General features: G+C 42.3%; 1 protein-coding gene across 4 annotated transcripts in view; it reads left to right on the top strand.

Moving 5' to 3' along the window:
- Nucleotides 1-2: 2 nt before the first annotated feature.
- DNASE1 (deoxyribonuclease 1) overlaps nt 3-12,268 on the top strand; it is a 28,768-nt gene continuing 16,502 nt past the window's right edge. The window contains exons 1-3 of one of the 4 annotated variants that reach the window (XM_070568633.1): nt 21-152; nt 1,403-1,486; nt 1,582-1,645. The gene's annotated coding sequence lies outside the window, so the exon portion shown is untranslated. Of the gene's footprint in view, nt 153-1,402; nt 1,487-1,581; nt 1,646-12,268 lie in introns of all 4 variants that reach the window. The other 3 variants (XM_070568636.1, XM_070568634.1, XM_070568635.1) reach the window with 3 other exon arrangements.

Genomic DNA, 12,268 nt, shown 5'->3' with positions numbered 1-12,268 from the left:
CCGCGGCGCGGGCTCGCGGTGGGGAGCGTTTCCGGAAGGGGCGAGGCGGGGCGCCGCGCCGCAGGCCGGTGTGACTGCAGGTCTGAGTTGTGCCTGTGGCTGCGGCTGCGCGCTGCGCCTGGTTACAGTCTAAGTGTTGGAGGATAGTCAGGGTGAGTTCAGGGCACCGCCGCAGTTTTAAGATGAAGTTTGGGTCCACCACGGCTCATACAGTTAATGCTCGCAGGCTGCATGGCGGCCCCCTCGGAGCACACCTGCCTGAGGAGCTGAGGAGTAAACGGAGGGAGGGGGTTTGGGGACGCACCAGATGCGGCCCGACGGGGCCGGCAGAGCTTCCCTCCCGGAGATGGCAGCGAAAGGTTGAGGCCTGGAGGTCGGGGGGCGGTACCTGCGTGGGGAAGGGTCATCCAGCGCGGGCCGAGGCTGAGCTGATCCCCCGCTCTCCGGCCTGGCTGGTGCACGTTGTTGGGGGATTGAGGGAAGAGTGAAGCTGGAGAGGTTCCCCTCCGGGCTGGAACTTGAGGGACTCGGGACCAGGAACAGAATTTGTCACTCCCAAATATGCCTCTTTGGCATAAGGGCTATTTTGAGCTGACAGTTATTAAGAAACAGAAAACACAGGAAAAGCTCTGAAAACCTGGTAGAAGTTACCCTTTTGTAAGGGAAATTTGCCTTTATAAGAGAAATCTCCGTTTGTAAGGATGTCTCCCTGTCTCTGCCAGGTGGAGGATGGCGACTCTACATCTCTTGAAACTCCTATCATTGGAGAAGGCCAAGACAAATCTGCATAACAGCTTTACCATTGTTTACTGTAGTGTTCCCAGTAACCTCCCATAACTGATCCCATCTTAACAACAGATTTATTTTTCTTCTGCTGAGGAAGATTGTCCATGAGCTAACATCTGCGCCAGTCTTCCTCTGTTTTGTACGTGGGATGCAGCCACAGCGTGGCTTGAGAGCAGTGCTAGGTCATACCCAGGATCCCAATGCGTGAACCCCCGGGAGCTGAAGCAGAGCGCCTGACCTTAACCACTATGGGACGGGGTGGCCCTGATGAACAACAGAATGTTAAAGCTATTTTTCAGGGGCAGCAAGCATGCGCAGAAGAGAAAATTTTGACCTGCCAATCAAACTCATCCTGCCCCTCCTTGCATACCAGCAGGCCCTCCCTAATCCCTTAAACTCTACCCCAGCCTGGGAGAGAGAGAGACATTTGAGAGCTTGGCCTCCTGTCTCCTTGCTGGTCCACCATGTTTAAAGCCTTTTGTTTCTCAAAAGCAGGTGTGCCACTGTGTCAGCTTCTGTGCCCATCAGGTGGCGAAGCCTTGCTTAGTAACAGTTTTAAGGGTTGGTACTTCAACCTGGGGATCATTGGGAACATTTGAAGATTTTGTTTTTAAAGGAGGTTCTAGTAGCAGTGTAAAAATTGACCTGGAGAGACAAGACTGGTGGCCAGGAGGCCCATTAGGAGGCTGCTATAATCTAGGTGAGAAGTGACGGGGGGCCTGAATTGGGAGTTGGAGTGGAGAGAGGTTAGGGTGTTTGAATGGTCGTGACCTAATTATTTGTTTCAATTTGTAGGTTTCTGGCCTGAGTAGCTGAGTAGAATGTGGTCCCAAGCACTGAGATAATGAACACAGGAGGAGTAAGTTTGGAGGGAAGATAGTACATATAGTTTTTTTAAGATATAATACACATATAAAATTCACCCTTTTAAAGTGTACAATTCGATGGTTTTTAGTACAGCCACAAGGTTTTGCAACCATCATCACTAATTCCAGAGCATTTTATATCCCCCGATAGAAATCCGTGTACCCATTAGCAGTCATTCCCCAATCCCCCTTACTCTATCCCCTGGCAATAGCTAATCTTTCTGTTTCTATGGATTTGTCTATTCTGTACATTGTATGTAAACAGTATCATACAATATGTGGCCTTTTCTGTCTGGCTTTTATTTAGCGTAATGTTTTTAAAGTTCATCCATGTTGTAGCGTGAATCAATTCTTCATTTCTTTACATAATAGCTGAATAATATTCCTTTGTATGGATATACCACGTTTTGTTTATCCCCTTCTCAGGTGATGGACATTGGAGCTGTTTCTGCCTTTTGGCTGTTATAAATAATGGTGCTGTGAACATTCATGTACAAGTTTTGTGTTTTTCGTTCTCTTGGATTATATACCTAGGAGTGTCATTCCTGGGTCATACTACACTTAGTTCTGAGTGCTGGGATTCAAACGCTAATAGAACTTCCAAGAGCTTTTTCCGCTATGGAGTTAGAAGGTGGCACTGGCTCTCTGGTTTTGGAAACCTAAGTTAATTTGTAATATGGTTGCCAATTGGATTAGTTAAGTAGACAGCACAGTGGTAGGCTGCACAGATGCAGGGGTGGGCTGAGGTACCTCATTTGTCCTGGCAGGATTTTAATTTATAGAGGTAACTGGGTGACATCAAGGAGAGGCCTTTTGAAAGAGGCAATTGAAAGAAGAATTTGTTACATTTCCGGAGAGAAAAGGGCATGCCACGCCACACGCGGAAGGTTTTGGTCCAGAGGCAGAAGCAGGAGCGAGGGGAAAGCCTGGCTCAGAGCCTTTGTTTCCTGAGAAAGGCAAGGCAGGGCAAGGTAAACAGTTTATGACTGGCTAGTTTGAATAATGCTCGTGGGCTTTGGGCTCTGGGGTGGTCTCTAGTTGCCTGATACCTGACCCTGGAATTATGTAGGGCAGCGGCAGTGTTGACTTGGTCTGTGAAAGTGAGATAAAGGAGTTGATTGCTTTGCGTATGAGAGTCTGCTCCCACGTAAATTGATTACTATCTTTAGGAATTAGCTAGCCCTGGGAAGGGCAGTCTCTACCCACTAGCAGGCTTTTTAAGATGTCAAAACATCATAAAATACAGGGAAAAGCCCCCATGATTAATGCACAGGGACATGGTGCATGATTTTGAAGGTATGTGAACTGTGAAGGCACAGGTATATACTGTGCCTGAGAAGGACGGTTGTGAAGGTGGTGCTTATTTTTATCCAGTCCGATTGAAAATGAAGGGCCCCAGCCCAATTTTGGACTTAATTCTCTTAGAGGCTCGGAGAAGAAGCCCTTCCCACCCCCCCAACCCAACTAAAAAAAAATCTGGCCATATTATTTGTTTAAGCAAAATGAGTTAGTTGAGTGTAGTTTAAAGAAGGGGATGTTTCTTAAACCCTAGATTCTCAACTGAATTACCTGTGGAATATTTTAAACTAAAGTACTTGGACACCACTCTTACACATGCTGAATAACTTTTGGGCAGGGTTTCCAACCTGTGTCTTTTGAAAGTTTCACGGGTGATTTTGATGGTCTCTAGATTGGAGACTGATGGTCACTACATTTAAGCCACACCTACTGAGCGAATCCTGCGGGCTGGGTGTGAAAGAGATGCCAAAACCTGGGTGAGGGCTGATTGGGATTTAGAGTTAGACATGATTCCTCCCTTCCAGGAGCAAAGATCTGGGACAGCTTTCTCTTTGGCCCAAGGTGAACCATGGGGGCCCTCTTGACCTGGACCCTCTTGTGACTTCTCTCCAGCAGAACCTCTGAGGCTCACACTCTTCCACTGGAATTAGGCAAGAGTCACCCAATGTGGCTAAGCTGAGGAACAGTTGTTGCCCATAGCCGCAAAGGGCAAGGAATGACAGGTACCGCCAAGGCTACTTGGTTGTTTAAGCAATCAAAGTTTATTGATAGAGTGAAACAGAACAAGAACAGGGACGAAGGACAACAAATTGGTACTTACAACATCCACACCACAATCAGCTGGGCAAGTCCTAATAGTATGTACGGTGGGTGGGAGTGCAGATTGTCTGGGTCTGAGGCAAAGCGTCCTTTCCTCAGTGAGACTTCCACTTGTTCTATGCCTGTGACTCCCTTTTATCCTAAGCTTTCTCTAGGTTCTGACTCATGGTTTCAGACATTTGGATACTTTGAGTTATTTCTTCTTGTTCCCACGGATGGGATGTTTCTAAAGTCCTGTCAGGTGCCCGTCGGGGTGGCCAGCCTAGACAAGGAACATGACGCAGGACATATTCTTTGTAACTTGTGCCTTAGAGTCAGGGCTGAAGTGGCCATCTTTGACCCCAGACACATTATTTTGTGCAGGGCCCAGGCCCAGTGTCCTTGGAAGGCGGGGAGGTCAATGAACTCTGTACAACAATGTCCAGAAACAATATTTATTAGGCCCATGTTATTTTGATGGGAATACTGCATGTTCCTTGCCAGCATTTGTGACAGAGCTGCACTGCCAAACACTCAACTCAGGGACATGAAGGAATATTTAATATATTAAAAGGTCAGGATTGTCTTATGTTTGATAAAGGTTACAAGGTTTATTAAAAAGAAAATATGGAGCCGGCCCAGGGGCACAGTGGTTAAGTTCACATGTTCCACTTCAGTGGCCCGGGGATCCCCGGTCCAGATCCTGATGTGGACATGGCACTGCTTGGCAAGCCATGCTGTGGCAGGTGTCCCATGTATAAAGTAGAGGAAGATGGACACGGATGTTAGCTCAGGGCCAGTCTTCCTCAGCAAAAAAGAGGAGGATTGGCTGCTCATGTTAGCTCAGGGCTAATCTTCCTCAAAAAAACAAACAAAACAAAAACGAAAAAGAGGATATGGACATAGAAGTGTGTGGAAAAATTAAGACACAATGTAAGGAGTGTCATTCCAAGTAGAGGCTCTGTTTTCCAAGCCCACAGGAATAGATCATTTTTGGGTCCAGGGGAAACAGGCAAAGGTTGAAAATGCTATGATTATCACTTCCTTACCCTCCTGGAATATTTCCTTTTTGGAAACTTGGCATCTTGCACTGAGTTAATGTTTTAAACAGTTCTCTGGAAGAAATGAAAGGCCCTTGTCCCAGGTCTGTGGTTTGGTTATAAATCACAAAACCAGAACTTGCCCAGCTCCTCTCATTTAACTTGGCAGGGGCTGGGGAGAGGGCACATTGAATAAAGGAAGAGTTGTCAGTCCTTTCAGTTCTTTGGTCGTATAAACTTGTATTTACTGTTGTATAATCCTGTTTCCTACGCTGCATCAAAATTGTTGAAATCAGGAGGAGAAATAAGTTTTATGCGTCAAAGTGTACAGAACTCATTCTAGGTTATGCTGTGTTTCTGTCTACCACTGCAACCTTTTGTGTGATGTAGTTCTATTAATTTTGCTAGATGAGTTTAAGGGGAAATTCCATTCAGATGTACTACCCTCAACTGTACATAATTAGGAAAATAGCATTTTCCCTAATAAAATTGATAATGGCACTCATAATTTTGATGTTAAAATTAAGTCAGGTCATCTTCCACTTAATATTGTTGCAATGGCAATACTCTCCAACGTGATCTACAAATTTATTGTAAAGTCTGTGAAAATCCCAAGAGCTGTTTTTTGCAGAAATGGAAAAACTGGTCTTAAAATTCATGTGGAATTCCAAGGGACCCTAAATAGCCAAAACAATCATGAAAAAGAACAAAGTTGGAGGATGCACACTTCTGATTTCAAAACTTGCTAAGGGGCCAGCCTGGTGGCATAGTGGTTAAGTTCATGCTTTTTCCACTTTCATGGCCTGGGGTTCACAGGTTAGGAGCCTGGGCATAGACCTATACACCATTCATCAAGCCATGCTCTGTAGCGTCCCACATATGAAGCAGAAGAAGATTGGCACCCATGTTAGCTCAGGGGCAGTCTTCCTCAAGCAAAAAGAGGAAGATTGGCCACAGATGTTAGCTCAGAGCCAATTTTCCTCACCAAAAAAACCCCCCAAAAACAAAAAAACCTTACTACAAAGCTTCTGTAATCAAGACTCTGTGCTACTGGCATAAGACTAAAAGTATAGATCAGTGGGATAGAATTGAGAGTCCAGAAATAAACCCCTACATTCATGGGCAATTGATTTTGTACAAGAAGGCCAAGACTATTCAATGGGGAAGGAATAATCTCTTGAACAAATGGTGCTGGGACACCAGAATATCCACATGTAAAAGAACAAAAGTTGGATCCTTACCTCATACAAATACAGAAGTTAACTCAAAATGGATCAAAGACCTAAATATAAGAGCAAAACCATAAAACTCTTAGAAGAAAACAGATAAATCTGCATGACCTTGGATTTGACAGTGGATTCCAGATTTGACACCAAAAGCACAAGCAAGAAACAAAAGATAAATTGGACTTCATCCAAATTTAAAACTTTTTGGGCCAGCCCCATGGCATAATGGTTAAATTTGCATGTTCTGCTTCAGCAGTCCAGGGTTTGCCAGTTCAGATCCCAGGTGTGGCCCTACACACCACTCATCAAGCCATGCTGTGGCAGCATCCCGGGGTACATACAAAATAAAGGAAGATTGGCATAGATGTAGATGTTAGCTCAGCAACAATCTTCCTCACACACACACACAAAAATTGTGTGCATCAAAGGACACTGTCAAGAGAGTGGAAAGATAACCCACAGAATGGGAAAAAATATTTGAAAATCATATATCAGATAAGGGTCTAGTATCTGCAATATTCAAAGAATTCTTACAACTCAACAACAAAAAAGACAACTCAATTAGAAAATAGGCAAAGGACTTGAACAGACATTTCTCCGAAACAAAAGGCACTTAAAAAGACGCTCAACATCATTCGTCATCAGAGAAATGCAAATCCAAACCACGGGGAGACACCATTTCACACCCACTAGGACAGCCATGTTTAAAAACTCCGAAAAACAGAAAACAAGTGTTGGTGAGGATGTAGAGAAATTGGAACCCTGATAAGTTACTAAAGGTTCATAATGGTGTGGCTGCAGTGGAAAACAGTTTAGTGGTCCTCAATACATTAAACATAGAATTACAATATGGCCCAGTAATTCTATTCCTACGTATTTGCCCGAAAGAATTTAGGTGTTTGAACAAAAACTTGTAGTCCTGCTCCCAATAGCCAAAAGGTGGAAACAACGCAAATGCGCATGAGTGGATGAATAGATAAACAAAATGTGGTATACAATGGAATACATGTGACAATATACGTTTGTTTATTTTTAATGATAATAGTAACGGGCCTTTTATTTTTAAAAGTTTGCCAGTTCTTTGATGCAATCAGAATGAACTCTCAGTTCTTAGGAGAAAGCAGTAGTGACTGAAAGCTGGTTTTTCAGTTTAAAAATATTGTGAAACATTGTATACCAATGAACATAAGTAGTTTAAAGAATATTGATAAACCCAAGTGTGCCTACCCTCCAGCGTAAGAAATAGAGCATTATCCTCAGTATTTTTAAATTCTAATTTCCATTTATTGCCCCACTAAGTATTTCATTGGGTCAGTAGATTGGCTATAAATACAAGGAAAATTTATGAGTATGGCTTTCCTTTCAAAAAGTTCACGTCGTATTTATCAGATCATGTCACATTCACTTAGTCATATAATTTGTCGCATCATTTAGTCACATTCATGTGATTAGGTAACATTTTCGGAGACTGAAAAGCTCTATGTACAGTCACGCGCTGCATAACGACGTTTCAGTCAACAACGGACAGCACAAACATAGGTGGTCCCATAAAGTTAGTGCTATATAGCCTAGGTGTGGAGTAGACTGTACTATCTAGGTTTGTGTGAGTATACTCTGTGATATTTGCACGACGATGAAATCGCCTAGCAACGCATCTCTAAGAACATATTCCCGTTGTTAAGCAACGTATGACTGTAATTAATGAAGAAAACTTTTAATTTTGAACCTGAGTGGGCTCCAAATAAATGCTGAGTTTTACCTCTAGGAGGAAAAAAATTATGACTTATGTCCTAGGCAATTTCTTTGGCCTTTTCCATCCGTTATCTCCCTTAATCCTCTGAAAAGCCCTGTGAGATAAATGTTGTACTCATTTATAAATGAGGAAATTGTCTCAGGGTCAATAATTTGCCCAAGGTCACAAAGCTAATAAAGCAGATCCAGGACTCAGCCCAGATCTGTCTAAATACAAATTGATCGCCTCCCCAATTATCCTCCTTCCCCAAATCCCAGGGAATCTGGGGTTTACATTTTGGGGGTTGGCTACTACGACATCCTTTCTCTAACTTTAATAGGAACTTCTGGTCCATTGACCCCTTTGCCTTCTCTTCTCCACATCCTTACGCATCTTGTGGGCCATCATGCCGGTAGTACTTTTACCAGGACCCTATCTTAGCCCCCTTAGTTTAGTCTTGTCCATTTAAAAAAAAAAATTGATCTGCCTTTTGAGTCTCTTGATCTATATGCTTCTCTTCAGTCCCTTTATTTTCCTTATAATGTGTCTGTTGCAGGACATTAGGTTGATTTGTAGAGTTTTCCACAGCTTGGATTTTGCTTATTACCATTGTTGTAGTACAGTTTGACATGCTCCTCTATCCTCTGTAATTCCTGCACATTTACAACTGGATCCGAGGCTTTATCAGACTAGGATTTAATCCCTTTGGCAAGGCTGTAGATAGTGTTATATTCATTTATCAGGAGGTACATAATGTACGGTTTTTGGTCTTTTTTACTAGTAGCAGCCATTGATGCTCAGTGCCTAGCTCTATTACTTCATTGGAGATTGCATGATAGTGATATTATAATTTGGTTTTCATATATTAGCTGGAATAATTTGATAAAGACAGCCTTCCCTTTAGCTACTATTTGGTTACTCTGGTATAGTTCATCTAGGAAAGGCAGGCTAAATCTTTGATTCTTTCCTTTATCCAGTTTTTATTGTAATGAATTGGTTCTCTGTCATCCTCAGAAGGTGACCAGTTAGTTTTCCTTTAGTTTTATTTTGAGGTGGTATGTTCTGAACTCCTCCAGGGGTATGTCAAGATGTTTTGAGCTCATCTTATGCATTTCCTGCCCCTAGACTTGGAATCAGCTATTTCTTCAAGAAACCTTGGTTTCTTTTACTAGGAAATGGGATTTCAAGACCACAATCTTGGTACTAGGAATGCTCATTGGTATCGAGTTGGCCATTGTTTCCAAGCCTTTTCGGTGATCAGAGCTAGGAGGTACATATATTTAAGATAAAAAACCTTGTGAGTTCATACTATTTCTATTTAAACTACAAGGTTTTTCCTTAACAACTTCTTTATGACATATGTATCTCCTTTATTCCATATTAAGAGTCCGATTTTCAAGGACAAAGGGGAGAATAGAAAGGCAATATTCCAGACTTAATTTGTTTTATGTCACATTACATATACCCTAGCCTATTTATAAAATGCTATCACGACTGTTATGATTATTGAAAACATTAGAAAAATTTTTCGCACATGCTATTTCCAGTCTCCTCTCACTTTTTTTTTTACAATGTACTCTATCTATATCAGATCATGTAGCCATTATATAATATTGTCTCTTCCTTTTAACCCTTGTTTAGTCTTAGTTCTACAAGTAACTATAGTTCACTCATCATCAGTTCCTTATGTTGATGTCTTCTAGTCACTCTAGCTCATTCTCTAGTACATTCTTTATTTAGAATTCCTGAGAACAAGATTCGCTGAGTTCTTGCATGTTGGTAACAATTGGTGCCCTATATACTTGAAGGTCAGTTTTACTGGATAGAAAACCCTCAGATCGGGGCTGGCCCCGTGGCCGAGTGGTTAAGTTCGCGCAGTCCACTGCAGGCGGCCCGGTGTTTCGTTGGTTTGAATCCTGGGCACAGACATGGCACTGCTCATCAAACCACACTGAGGCAGCGTCCCACGTGCCACAACTAGAAGGACCCACAACGAAGAATATACAACTATGTACCAGGGGGCTTTGGGGAGAAAAAGGAAAAAAATAAAATTAAAAAAAAAAAAAGAAAATCCTCGGATCACACATTTTCCCCTTGAATATCTTAAATCTATGACTTCATTTTCTTTTGGCACAAAGTGTTGCTGTCATAAAGTCTGATGGAAATTAATTATTTAAAAAATATATAGATAATTTTCTTTTCCTTTTAAATCACATGTTCATTTTAAGTTTTTAACATTTATTCTAGTTCTGGGGTTGGTCTTTCCTCTCCAGAAACTCAGTTATCTTTATGTTGTATCTTCTTTGCCTATCGTCACCAATTGTCAGTTTCTCTCAAACTGTTTTTCTCTTCATTTATTTTTGGTCTTTGTTAGTTTTCCTTTTATACCTGTTATTTCTCTCTCTCTCTCTCTTTTTATTGAGGTAGCATTGGTTTATAACGTTATATAAATTTCAGGTGTACATCAATATATTTTTGATTTCTGTGTAGATTATATCATGTTCACCACCCAAAGACTAATTACCATCCAACACCATACACATGTGCCTAATCACCCCCTTTGCCTTCCTCCTACCCCTTTTCCCCTCTGGTTACCACCAATCCAATCTCTGTCTGCATGTGTTTGTTTGTTGTTGTTTTTATCTTCTATTTATGAATGAGGTCATATGGTATTTGACTTTCTCCCTCTGACTTATTTCGGTTAGCATAGTACCCTCAACTTCCATTCATGTTGTCACAGATGGCAAGATTTCATCTTTTTTTTAGGGCTGAGTAGTATTCCATTGTGTAATATGTACCACATCTTTATCCATTTGTCCCTTGATGGGCATCTAGGTTGCTTCCAAGCCTTGGCTGTTGTGAGTAATGCTGCAGTGAACATAGGGGTGCATGTATCTTTATGCATTCGTGTTTTCACCTTCTCTGGATAAATACCCAGTAGTGCAATAGCTGGATCGTATGGTAGTCCTATTCTTAATTTTGAGAGGACTCTTCATACTGTTTTCCATAGTGGCCAGTTTGCACTCCCACCAGCAGTGTTCAAGAGTTCCCTTTTCTCCATATCCTCTCCAACACTGGTTATTTCTTTTCTTGTTAATTATAGCCATTCTGATGGACATGAGTAGACATGCTATTTCTCTCTCTTTTTTTTTTAAGATCAGTACCTGTGCTAACATCTGTTACCAGTCTTCTCCTTTTTTTTTTAAAGACTAGTACCTGTGCTAACATCTGTTGCCAATCTTCTTTTTTTTTTCTCCTTCTTCTTCTCCCCAAATCCCCCAGTACATAGTTGTATATTCTAGTCATAGGTCCTTCTGGTTGTACTATGTGGGATGCCGCCTCAGCATAGCTTGATGAGCGATGCCTTGTCCGAGCCCAGGGTCTGAACCGGCGAAACCCTGGGCCACCAAAGTGGAGGACACGAACTTAACCACTTGGCCACGGGGCCGGCCCCCTGCTATTTCTCTTGAAGCAGTATTTATTTTGTTCATTTGCTCTCATGTTCCTTCTACTTTAGTGTTCACTTCTGAAATGATTTCTTCTTGTATTTCTAATTCTTAAATTGTCTCATTTCAGAATTTTAAAAATGTTGAGTTATGATGTTCTTTCACGTCTTGTATAATATCTGTAGTGTTTTTAAGCTTGTTTTGAAATAGTACATTACAGTTTTGATCTGGCCTTTTGAGCATGTCTTCCTGGGATGCTTTTATTCTTTGTAGGAATGTTCTTTTGCTCTTCGTTTTCTTTTTTCTTGTAGTAACATTATATAGTATTTCACTTCATACTTTTCTCTTGCTCATTTTTTCATGAATTTAGTTTTCCGGAATTATTAGAAGGAAACTTGGTTCAGATAGCTTTCTTTTTTTTTTTTTAAAGGTTTTATTTTTTTCCTTTTTCTCCCCAAAGCCCCCTGGTACATAGTTGTATATTCTTCGTTGTGGGTCCTTCTAGTTGTGGCACGTGGGACGCTGCCTCAGCGTGGTTTGATGAGCAGTGCCATGTCCGCGCCCAGGATCCGAACCAACAAAACACCGGGCCGCCTGCAGTGGACTGCGCGAACTTAACCACTCGGCCACGGGGCCAGCCCCCAGACAGCTTTCTATCTTTTCAGAGTTCCCTCTTCTGTTGTGTTCGTGCAGTGTTAAATATGCTGACTAGCAAGGATGTTCAGGACCCGTGCTCAAGATAAAGCCTCCCTTCCATGATTTGGGGGCTGGGCAGAAGAAGAGAACCCCCTCCCACCCCCCATTAACCGTACCCACCTGGAACTTAGCCTCAGGAACAGGCAGCTGGGGGCAGGATGCTAGGTGCTGGGGGGAGAGGGAGCCCTGTGTTCTTGATGGCAGTAGTCTGGGTGGGGTCTCCGCCTGCTGAACTGGGTCGGGGAGGGGAGGAGCAGGCCGCAGACACGTGCCTTAATTATCGAATTTTGAATTTTCATAGACGTTTCTTTAGTTGTTCGTCCTTAGGGCCATTTCCAGCTACTTTAAAGGGTTGTCTTCTTTTTTGGTTTTCACCAGT

This window comes from Equus przewalskii, chromosome 12 (genome assembly GCF_037783145.1).
Source record: "Equus przewalskii isolate Varuska chromosome 12, EquPr2, whole genome shotgun sequence".
Taxonomy (NCBI): domain Eukaryota; kingdom Metazoa; phylum Chordata; class Mammalia; order Perissodactyla; family Equidae; genus Equus; species Equus przewalskii.
The sequence above is the reverse complement of the archived record's forward strand: the minus strand, read 5'-3'. Positions and strand labels throughout refer to the sequence as shown.